The sequence below is a fragment of the Callospermophilus lateralis genome, chromosome X, assembly GCF_048772815.1.
Source record: "Callospermophilus lateralis isolate mCalLat2 chromosome X, mCalLat2.hap1, whole genome shotgun sequence".
NCBI classification, from domain to species: domain Eukaryota; kingdom Metazoa; phylum Chordata; class Mammalia; order Rodentia; family Sciuridae; genus Callospermophilus; species Callospermophilus lateralis.
In genome coordinates, this window is record NC_135325.1 from 77,479,505 (window position 1) to 77,491,562 (window position 12,058).

Consider the following 12,058-nt stretch of genomic DNA (forward strand, 5'->3'; position numbering starts at 1 on the left):
TGTTTGGGTTCCTGTAGGCTTCCAGGATTTGGCAATCCATTCCATCTTTCATCTCTGGGAAGTTTTCTAGGATCATTTCATTTAATAAGTTGTTCATTCCTTTGGTTTGAATCTCTGTGCCTTCTTCAATCCCAGTGACTCTCAAATTTGGTTTTTTGATGAGATCCCATATCTCTTGGATAGATTGCTCATGAGATTTAAGCATCTTTTCTGTGTTGACTATATTCTTTTCAAGTTGATAAACTTTGTCTTCATTATCTGATATTCTGACTTCTACTTGATCTAGTCTATTTGTAATATTCTCGTTAGCGTTTTTAATCTGGTTTATGGTTTCTTGCATTTCTATGATTACTGTTTTTTTTTTTTTTTTTAAGATCTCTATCTCCTGGGAAAGCTCATTCTTTGCAGTTTGAATTTGTTTTGTTCGTTTTCAAAATATACTTTCAATACTTGAACTTGCGGTCTCATGTCTTCTCTAATATTCCATTCCATCTGTGTTAGGTATGCCTTGATTTCTTTCCCTGTCCATGTTTCTGATGCTTCTAGGTCCTCCTGAAGATTTAAGTTGTCCTGCATTATCTGTAATCCTTTTTTCCCCTGTTTTTTTCATGTTGTTCACGTTTCTTTTCAGCTCTGTTTGACTGCTTTGTAACTGCTTTCTCCTATACATTTGTTTTGGCTTTGTATATCTCTGTTGTCTCTCCTTTGTGATGGGAGATTATGCCTAGAGATGTTGGGCTTTATTGTACTTTAGAGCTAATTCATTTAATTTATAAAGAGCTTCCTGATTCTGTATGCATATAGTGATTTTTTGTTTGTTCTTAGGACTTTAGGTTAGGTGCTCTGAAGGTATAAGGGTTAGTATGTCTTGGCTACTTTAGAAGGTTACTCTACTGAAGGGGGATACCAACCGTCGATTGGATCAGGGTGTTGGTAGTAGCTAGGCGTTTAGGAGCACTATAGACATCCTCGAAACATTCACCTATTTGCATTTAGACAATTCCACGTAATGGAGGACGTAATGCTTGGGATGAAAGTTGGGAGGAAGGGGAAGGAAGGTGCTCTTGAAAAGAAAGAAGGAGAGGGAGATAGATAGCATAGAGGAGAATGGAAAAAATAATAAAACTTGAAAGGGGAAAGAAAGAGGGAAAAGGGGAGAGAAAAAATAAAATAAAATAAGAAATAAAATTAGGTCTTAGAGATCCATTTTCTTCTCTTCACATAGGCAGATCTGTGCCCTCTGAGCTGAGTTTTGCCCTCTGTGGGTCGACAGCAATCCCTGTAAGGCGGCTCCTGGGAGTCTCTCAATTCTGTTGTTCCAGAGCCATTTCACTTCTCCGGCCCCTCCTCCTCTTCCTCCTGCCAGCCAGCCAGGTCCTGCTCACCGGAGGCAGTTCCCCAAGGATCTGGTTACACTTTCAGCCCCACCACGTGCCCTATTTCCCGAAAGACTGAGCGCTCTCTCTGTCATTCATCTAAGCCCCAGTGCTGTGGAGCTGTGGTCTGGGAGTCAATAGTTTAATTTTTCCGGGCCCCTTTGGTGGGCACGCCCTTGGAAGCTGGTGTCTAAGACCTTTGGTGTCGCCATTGGTGGTAATGGGAGTTGGGGGTTGAGGATCCCCTCTGCTTCCCTCAGCCCCTACAATCACGACCACTCCGCTGGCAGTAGGAGGAGTTGGGGGTCTGGAGTGTCCTCTGTTCCCCTCCGCCCTTAGCGTCACGCCCTCTCAGTTGGCGGTTGGGGAAGTTGGGGGTGGGGAGTCTTCTCTGCTTCCCTCCGCCCCTACAGTCACACCCACGTCACTGGCAGTAGGGGGAGTTGGGGGTCGGGAATCCCTTGGCCCTTACGGTCACGCCCACGGAGAGATTTTTGAAGTTTCCCGGTTGTTTGTATCTGATGCGGGTGGGAGTCACACACCTGCTAAAGTAGAGTCTGCTGGGAAGGAATCTTGTTGGCTGAACTTTGGTGACTTCCCCTCTCTACTATGGTGGGCCCCTGGCTCCTTGACGGAGTGTCCAAAGGGAGGGGTGGGACTGGCTTGTCTCTGGTCTGACTCAATCTCTGGTTTTAGTTCCCAGTTCGCTATTTCATAAAGGCTTGGTTAGATTCCCTTCACGTCGCCTCCTGAGCCGGGGAGGCGGGGGGCTGTTCTGGTTAGAGTTTTTAATAGTCATATTTTGTGTTTTTTATTCACTGTCTTTTGCTTTATTTATTTTTCCTCTTGTACTATTATGGATTAATCATATTTTATGATTCCTTTTTTTCTCCCTGGCATTTCCTCTACATTTTACTTGTATTTTTTGGTGAAGAGTCTTAAATTTTTACAGAATCTTTGTCTAGACAAGTCTGAAATTAACTGTTATCTATACTTTTATCTCAACAATAACTTGGAATATTTTATATGTAATCACGTCTTCCCTTTTTTGAAAGTTTTTGTTGCCTTATGTTTAGTTCTCCTTTGTTGCCAGTTCCCTTAAGTTGGACTTTTGTATTATGTGTTGCAAGAAGGCCTTGCTTCTTTTGATCTGTACAGATAGTAAGTTATTTACTACTACTTTTGGTATATTCAGCTGTATTTATGGATTCATTTTCTTGAATAATTTTCTGAGAGTTCATACAGCAAACCTATATTACTGGCAAATTGCTTCATTTGCGGTCATTGCTGTTCTCTGCAATTTAACGATTTTGCTTTTTTTTTTTTTTTTTTTAAGAACTGTATTTGTCCAATGATCTTTCTAAATGTGGTGGTTTTTAAGACTTGTTTTTTATTTTTGTTTTTTAAGATATTTTCTCCATTTTGTTTTTCAATTTAAGAGTTATAAACGTGTGTTAATTCATCCTGCTGATGATATTTTTTGACTTTCCTGAATCTGACACTTCCCATCTATTATCACATATGAAAAATTATCACACATTTTCTCTTCACTATTTCTCCCTTTATGTTTTGTTTTAGATTTGTCATGTTTACATATTGATTCTTTTATATCAGCCCTGTCATTTATTTCATACTCTGCATAACCTCATCTATGTATGTTGTATCATGTGGATTTATTCAGACATTTTTCAATTCAATAATTAGCTCTTTGATTATGTCAAACATTGTCTGTGAGCATTTTGTATGATGTGTTAATTTCTAAGTGACACGAAAACCTTAATGTTAAGAACATAATAAATATGGTATCATGCTTTTACATTTATTTTATATTTTTTACAGACTTTTACATTTGAAATTTGTAGCATCAGATGCAAATGATTATGGTTGATTGTTCTGGATTTGCCAATGTTACCAAATATCAGTTAAGAATCTTTCATAAATGGCAATTATCAAGAATACAAGAAACAATAAATGTTGGCGAGGATGTGGGGAATAAATGGTACACTCATACATTGCTGATGGGACTGCAAACTGGTGCAACCACTCTGGAAAGCAGTATGTAGATTCCTTAGAAACCTTGGAATGGAACTGCCATTTGACCAAGCTCTCCCACTCCTTGGTCTATAACCAAAGGACTTAAAATCAGCATACTACAGTGACCCAGTCACATCAATGTTTATAACAGTTAATTTACAATAACTGAACTATGGATGGAGCTGGAGAATATAATTCTAACAGAAATATGACAATCTAAAAAACCAAAGGCCAAATGTTTTCTCAGGCATAAAGATGCTAATTCATAATAAGGCTAGGGGCAGCCTAGGAAACAATAGAGTTATTTTGGATTAGACAGAGGGAAGTAAGGGAAAGGAGGGGGGTATGAGGGTAAAAAAGATAGTAGAATGGATCAGACATTATTACCCTGTGTACATTTATGATTACAGGACTGGTAATTCTACATCAAGTACAACCAGAAGAATGAGAAATTATACTCCACTTACGTACAAAGTGTCAAAATGCATTCTACTGTCATATATAACTAATTAGAACAAATAAAAAAAGAATGTTTCACAGCCTTAAATTCTGGGCTCTTGGCTTTTTTTTAATCTCAGGACTTCAGATACAGATCTTTCTTTTAGGGCATGAGTTTACAATAGTCACCTCTTTAGTCAAAATTGAGATTTTAAACTGAAACTGAAGTAATGGATCATTTGTGGGAATTATTTTGTGAATTCATAGCTTCTCTGGGCAGCTGAAGTCTGAAATTTGTGGAGATGTTTGACAAAGCAGCCACCACCAGGGTTACACAAGTTCCTTCTATAGGATTCCGCAATTTGTACTTAATATTATTGTTTATACCTAGTCTTTTCTTTTTTTAGTGAGAAATTTTTTTTGATTCTTTCACTATTTGGTCTAGAATCAGAATTCTCATCAATCTGATAATATCTTCAGTTTCTTTTAGGCTTTGTTACCGATTTTGCAACAGTATTTGAATTTGTTCTAACCTGTATGAAGTTGTTCTACATCAACAAACACTTGTCTGATTCTTTCATATCAAATGGATGCCTAGCAATTCCATTCAATTCTAGTACTGTCTACCTGTCATTAAAACCAGATCACAAAATTTAAAGGGCTTGTCTTTACACAAAATGATCCCTACATCAGACACCATTTGAAGCTTTCTCTTCAGGTTTGGCAATTTGCTAAAATTACTCACAGACTCCAGGAAAATAGTTCACTTATATTTATTCATTTATTATAATGGATAAAGGAACAATCAAATGAGAGAAATAAAGAAAGGTATTGGGAAGGGTATAATGGAACTTTCCTGCATTCTCCTTGCATGCCACCATTTGAGAATTCCATGCATTGATCAACCTAGCAGTTCCCTGAGTTTTTCATAGAGCCAAATCTCTTAACTCCTAGTCCCCTCACTTGGAGATCAGTAAGTAGGGTTAAAAATTCCCAAGTTTCCAATTACTTGGTCTTTCTGGTGACCAGTATAAACTCAAGTGTGATCAAAACGGACTCATTATGAATTATAAGAAAGCACTCCTATCACTCAGTAAATTCCACAAGTTTTAGGAGCTCTATGCTAGGAAGCATGGAAAAAGACCAAATATATTTTTATATACCACGTAGCCATAGACATTTCTTTTGTTTTTGGCAAGTTGTCACTGATAGGCTACAAATGGGATTCCTTTCCTGTCTTTACTTGGAAAAGATCGTATTTTCTCTTATTTTGAAATACTTTTGTTGTTTAAACTTTTCCTCAACATTTAAGATTTTCCTTTCCTGTGCTACTTGGCATTTTTGAAACAATACTCATGAGTCTTGTGGATATTCATTTTATAATATGAAAACATTCAGAAATGTAAAGCATAATAAAATGTAATATGGTAGAATAATGTATGTAGCGAATTAAGTTACTGGTAGATTCATGAGCTTTGTATGCATTTTGCCGTGTTTGCCTAAATATTTTTAGAGTATAATCAATGTGACTTTCTCTTGTTGCTCAAATCGTTTCCTGATATATGTCATTTTGGAACAAATTAATGTCTTTAAGACATGTTATAGAAGAACTGGCTGCATCTTGAAGAATGGATGTGTAGTATATACTTAAGAAAATTCTGTCTAAATTATTGATATATTTTCCAGCAAGGTTTATATAATTTGAGAGAGTTTAAAATTATCTTCTCTATTAAGTAACTAAAAAGTGACTGAAATGTATTGCTATTTGCATGATGCTCTAACTGAGGACTTTAACTAGTGTGTGGGACGCAATAATCTTTTCTCTATAATTGTCAAAGAATTATTTAGATACTGTTTGAAACTTCTTCAAAGAAGAAAAAAACATAGGAGAAACTGACTTCTGATATTACTGCTATTCCTTACATATTTTAAAATTTAATACAGTTTATAATGCATTTTCAAATACATAAGTCAACATTTACAAAGTTTTTTATAAAGTTCAGAAGGACAAGTTTTATTATCTAGCTATCAATTAATATATATCACAGTTTAAGTGTGGACAATAAGTGTAAACTCCTTTTGAAGCTTATACATTTTATATATTTGCTGCACTTGTCAATATATTACTAATACCATAGTGTGATGAGCATCTTTTTGTTTTTTTTTAACCACCATTAGAAGTTGGCCCATAATGAACTATATGTAACTTAGCACTGGGGTTCATTGTATGAAAATTACTGTAGAAATTTTTACCTTTGAAGAAATTACCATGTTATGGTTATATCATATTTTATCAGCTCATCTCTTACAGAAAAAATACTTTGAGGATTCCTTGTTTTGGCATTACATAATTTATCATATAAATTGAACACTATAAGCAAGAGATATGTGAATTACTGAGTGACTGATTTGAACATTAGACTCAAACTATTCCCTTTCTTGTCATTTCCAGGAGGCGGCATGAAACAAATGTGAAAGCTTTCTGTTTAGCAGAACGTTTGAAATAAGTCAGCCACCCTTAGGGTGTGGAAATATAAGTTTTGGTTATACCTAATAGGAAAGTACTTCAATATGAGTAAAAGCCACCATTTAGAATAATTTCCAGTATAGAGACAGAGGTGGGGGCTACAACACTTGAAATACTGACAGAAAAAAATAATGAGTTTTTCAAAGAAAGCCACAATACAACAAAACAGACAAAAGGATCCTGTTTTTCAGTAATTTGTAATTGGAAGGGCAACATTCCTTAAAATGTTTTGAAATATTGACAAAAAGAGAGGTATTTTGTGAAATATAAATTTAAAAGAGCTCTGAGGAAAAGAGAAAATTATCTAAATCTAGAATTTTCATCTTATTCTTTGTAAGAAATAGCAAAACATTTACACTTTTCATCTTAAAACAGATAAAGAAGAAGATTGACAAATATTATTTTAAGAATGAATTTTTTATTAAGTTGGAGCAGTGTAAAATGGAAAAATATTTACACAGGGAAAAATCCCTAAGACAATAAGCCAATATGCTAATATACTTAATTATATGTTTTTAAATATTTTAATGGGATATTTACATGGTATGTTTTTAACAAAATAACTGTCAATGTGTACTTGATAGTCATTGGCAATTTTGCCTGGCTATTTAGACACTATTGAAACTTTTATTCAGTTAATATTTTTGAAGAACAACTACTTGTTGGGGATTCTGCTAGACATTGAGGATATAAATAATAATAGATATGTCTTCAAACTTTGGAATTCACAATAGAGCAGGAAGTTCCACACATTCTGTTATGTATCCTGGTATTACCAATTGAATACAAACTAAATTTGTGCCTTGAATAACATCAAAGTGAAAGAGGATGTAGCAGATTTCTAAGAATCATCATTAGCATATTTCTTAATTAAATCTCAGACATTTAAAATATGGTATTTCATTATTGATTTGGACATAAGTGTAATATTACTACTATGTTCTATATGTTTAATAAATTAAAGAAAGTTCTGAAATAGAATGTTTTCTTTGAATGGTACATAATGTAAGAATTTATTTGAAACTCTCTCCTTTATTACTCATCTATTCAAAATTGATTGCATTATCTGTTTTATTAATTAATTGGCTTGTTGAGTCATTTATCAAGTGATGCCACAATTGCAGATACAAAATGAGATAGCACCAATGGTCTCTGTTCTCCAACATCTCAATTTCTTAACTTGTCACCAATATTCTTGTTTCTTAAATAACAGTACCTCTGGGATCCAACATGGCGGCGGGCAGAGAAGCTGCGCTTTTAAGGCACACCCAGTGATGGGAACATAAAATCGCAAGGATAACTCTTGGATTCGTCCAACGGAGATTCTTCTAGCAAAATTCCTCTGAAGAGAGACCGCCTGGGAGCTACTAGAATTTTTTTGAAGCGTCTGTGTGACCCGGACGAGCGGGACCCTGCCAGAGACGCGGAATTCCAAAACTAACAGCCACAATCTGCGCACCGCGGACGCAGCTGCAGATCCGTCCACCCGCCCGCAGCCAAAGGACTGGGTCCTGCTAGACGCCAAGACACAGCTTGGCAGGGAGAAGTCTTAAGCCAAACCTCCACAAGCCTGAAGCTGAGGCGAACCGGGCCGGACCAGTCCCACCCCTCCCCTCGGACACTCTGGCAAGGAGCCTGGGGCCCGCCATAGCAGAGAGGTGACGTCATCGGAATTCGGCCGCCAGAATTCTTTCTCAGCAGAATCCACTTTAGCAGGTGCGTGACTTCCCATACTGATACAGGCAGCCAGGAAACATCATTGACTTCTCAGGGGTCGGGTCCGTAGGGAAGCAGAGGGGATCCCAGACCCTCAGCCCCACATATCACCAGCGGAAAATCCCGAGGTCTTAGCCACCAGTTTACCACAGCACTGGGGCTTAAAAGGAACACGGGGTGGGGCTGCAAGTGTAACTAGACCTTGGGGGAGTCACTTCTGGGGAACAGGACCTGGCTGGTAGACTGTCAGGAGGAAGGGGGTTAAGAGCTGGAGAAGTGAAATGGCTCTGGACTGACAAGTCTGAGAGACCCCCAGGAGACGCCTTACAGAGACAGCTCTTGGCTGGTAGAGAGCAGACGCTCCTCTTGGAGGGCACAGCACCGCCTACTGGAAGAGAGGAAGGTGGATCTCTAAGACTTTAATTTGTCTTTTTTTTTTTGTTTTGTTTTTGTTTTTTTTGTTGTTTGTTTTTTTGTTTTTAGTTTTGTTGCTGTTGTCGATATTTTATTCTCTCCTTCTTCTCTCCCTGTTCCTTTCTCCCCTTTTCCTTCTCTCTTTCTACCCCATTTCAAGTTTTATTGTTCTTTTCATTCCCCTCTAATCTATCTCTACCTCTAACCTTTTTTCTTTTTTTAACAGCACCCTCATTCCCCTAACCCCCAACTCTCATCCCAAGCATTACATCTTCCATTGCGTGTAATTGTCTAAATGCAAATAGGTGAATGTCTCGAGGCTGTCTATAAGACTCATAAATACCTAGCTACTATCAGCACCCTGATCCAATTGCCTGGTAGTATCCACCTTCAGTGGAGCAATCTTCTAAAGTAGCCAAGACATACTAACCATCGTATCACCAGAGCACCCCACCTAAACATATAGTCCTAAGAACAAACAGCAAAACATTATATGCATACAGAACCAAGAAGTCTTATATGAATTGAATGAATCAGATGTAAAGTACAACAAAGCCCAACATTTCTAGGCATAATCCCCCACCACAAAAGAGAGACAACAGAGATATACAAAGCCAAAACAAATGTATAGGAGAAAGCAGTTACTAAGCAGTCAAACAGAGCTGGAAAGCAACGTGAACAATATGAAAAAACAAGGAAAAAAAGGGTTACAAACAATAGAGGACAACCTAAATTTACAGGAGGGCCAAGAAGAATCAGAAACATGGACAGGGAAAGAAATCAAGGCATACCTAATTCAGATGGAACGGAATATTAGAGAAGACATGAGACAGCAAATCCAAGCATTGAAAGTATATTTTGAAGAGGAACTAACCACACAAATTCAATCCGCAAAGAATGAACTTTATCAGGAGATAGAGGTGTTAAAAAAAAATCAAGCTGCAATCTTAGAAATGCAAGAAGCCGTAAATCAGATTAAAAGCGCTAATGAGAATATTACAAACAGACTGGATCAAGTAGAAGTCAGAACATCAGATAATGAAGACAAAGTTTATCAAATTGAAAAGAATATAGTCAAGACAGAAAAGATGCTGAAATCTCACGAGCAATCTATCCAAGAGATATGGGACCTCATCAAAAGACCTCATCTGAGAGTCATTGGGATAGAAGAAGGCACAGAGAATCAATACAAAGGAATGGATAGCTTATTAAAGGAAATAATACTAGAAAACTTCCCAGAGATGAAAGATGGAATGGATTGCCAAATTCTGGAAGCTTACAGGACCCCAAACATCCAAAACCATAATAGACCAACTCCAAGACACATAATTATGAAGATAGCTAACATACAGGACAAGGAGAGAATACTAAAAGCTACGAGAGAAAGGAGGCAGATTACATTTAGGGGTAAACCAATTAGGTTAACAACTGATCTTTCATCACAGACTTTGAAAGCGAGAAGATCCTGGAACAATGTATTTCAAACACTGAAAAATAATGGATTCCAACCAAGAATACTGTATCCAGCAAAACTAAGCTTCAGATTTGACAATGAAATTAAAATATTTCACGATAAACAAAAGCTAAAAGAATTCGCAGCTAGAAAACCAGCACTGCAAAATATGTTGAGCAAAATATTACAAGAAGAGGAATTGAAAAATAGCACCCAAAATTAACAGTGGGAGGTATATTAGTAAAGGGGGAGAAAAAATAACCAAAGAGGGAAAACTAACCAATCTAAAATAAATAAATAAATAAACATTACTGGAAGTACAAACCATATTTCAATTGTAACCTTAAATGTTAATGGCTTAAATTCACCAATCAAGAGACATAGGCTAGTAACCTGGATTAAAAAAACAAATCCAACAATATGCTGCCTTCAGGAGACTCACATGATAGGAAAAGACATACACAGACTGAAGGTGAAAGGGTGGGAAAAATCATACCACTCACATGGCCCTCGGAAGCAAGCAGGAGTGGCCATACTCATATCGAATAAAATCAACTTCAAACCTAAGTTAATCAAAAGGGATAAAGAAGGACACTATATACTGTTAAAAGGAACCATCCACCAACAAGACATAACAATTATCAATATGTATGCACCAAACAATGGACCTGCAACATTCATAAAACAAACTCTCCTCAAGTTCAAGAGTCAAATAGACCACAACACAATTATTATGGGGGACTTCAACACACCACTCTCGCCATTGGATAGATCCTCAAGACAAAAGCTGAACAAAGAAGCTATAAAACTCAATAACACAATCAATAACGTAGACTTAACTGACATATATAGAATTTATCAACCGTCATCAAGTGGATACACATTCTTCTCAGCAGCACATGGATCCTACTCAAAGATAGACCATATATTATGCCATAGGGCGAATCTCAGTAAATATAAAGGTGTGGAGATAATACCATGCACCATATCTGACCATAATGGAATGAAACTGGAAATCAATGATAAAAGAAGGAAGGAAAAATCCTGCATCACCTGGAAAATGAACAATATGTTACTGAATGATCAATGGGTTACAGAAGACATAAAGGAGGAAATCAAAAAATTCCTAGAGATAAATGACAATACAGACACAACATACCGGAATCTATGGGACACAATGAAAGCAGTGTTAAGAGGGAAATTCATCTCCTGGAGTTCATTCCTCAAAACAAGAAAAAACCAACAAATAAATGAACTCACGCTACATCTTAAAACCTTAGAAAAGGAAGAACAAAACAACAGCAAATATAGCAGAAGACAAGAAATAATTAAAATCAGAGCGGAAATCAACGAAATTGAAACAAAAAAAACCATTGAAAAAATTGATAAAACTAAGAGTTGGTTCTTTGAAAAAATAAATAAGATCGACAGACCCTTAGCCATGCTAACGAAGAGAAGAAGAGGGAGAACGCAAATTACTAACATACGGGATGAAAAAGGCAATGTCACAACAGACACTATAGAAATACAGAAGATAATTAAAAAATATTTTGAAACCCTATATTCCAATAAAATAGAAGATAGTGAAGATATCGATAAATTTCTTAAGTCATATGATCTGCCCAGACTGAGTCAGAAAGACACTCACAATTTAAACAGACCAATAACAAAAGAAGAAATTGAAGAGGCCATCAAAAGACTACCAACTAAGAAAAGCCCGGGGCCAGATGGGTATACAGCAGAGTTCTACAAAACCTTCAAAGAAGAGTTAATTCCAATACTTTTCAAGCTATTTCAAGAAATAGAAAAAGAAGGAGCTCTTCCAAATTCATTCTATGAGGCCAACATCACCCTGATCCCAAAACCAGACAAAGACACTTCAAAGAAAGAAAACTATAGACCAATATCTCTAATGAACTTAGATGCAAAAATTCTCAATAAAATCCTGGCGAATCGAATGCAAAAGCACATCAAAAAAATTGTACACCATGATCAAGTAGGATTCATCCCTGGGATGCAAGGCTGGTTCAATATACGGAAATCAATAAATGTTATTCACCACATCAATAGACTTAAGGATAAGAACCATATGATCATCTC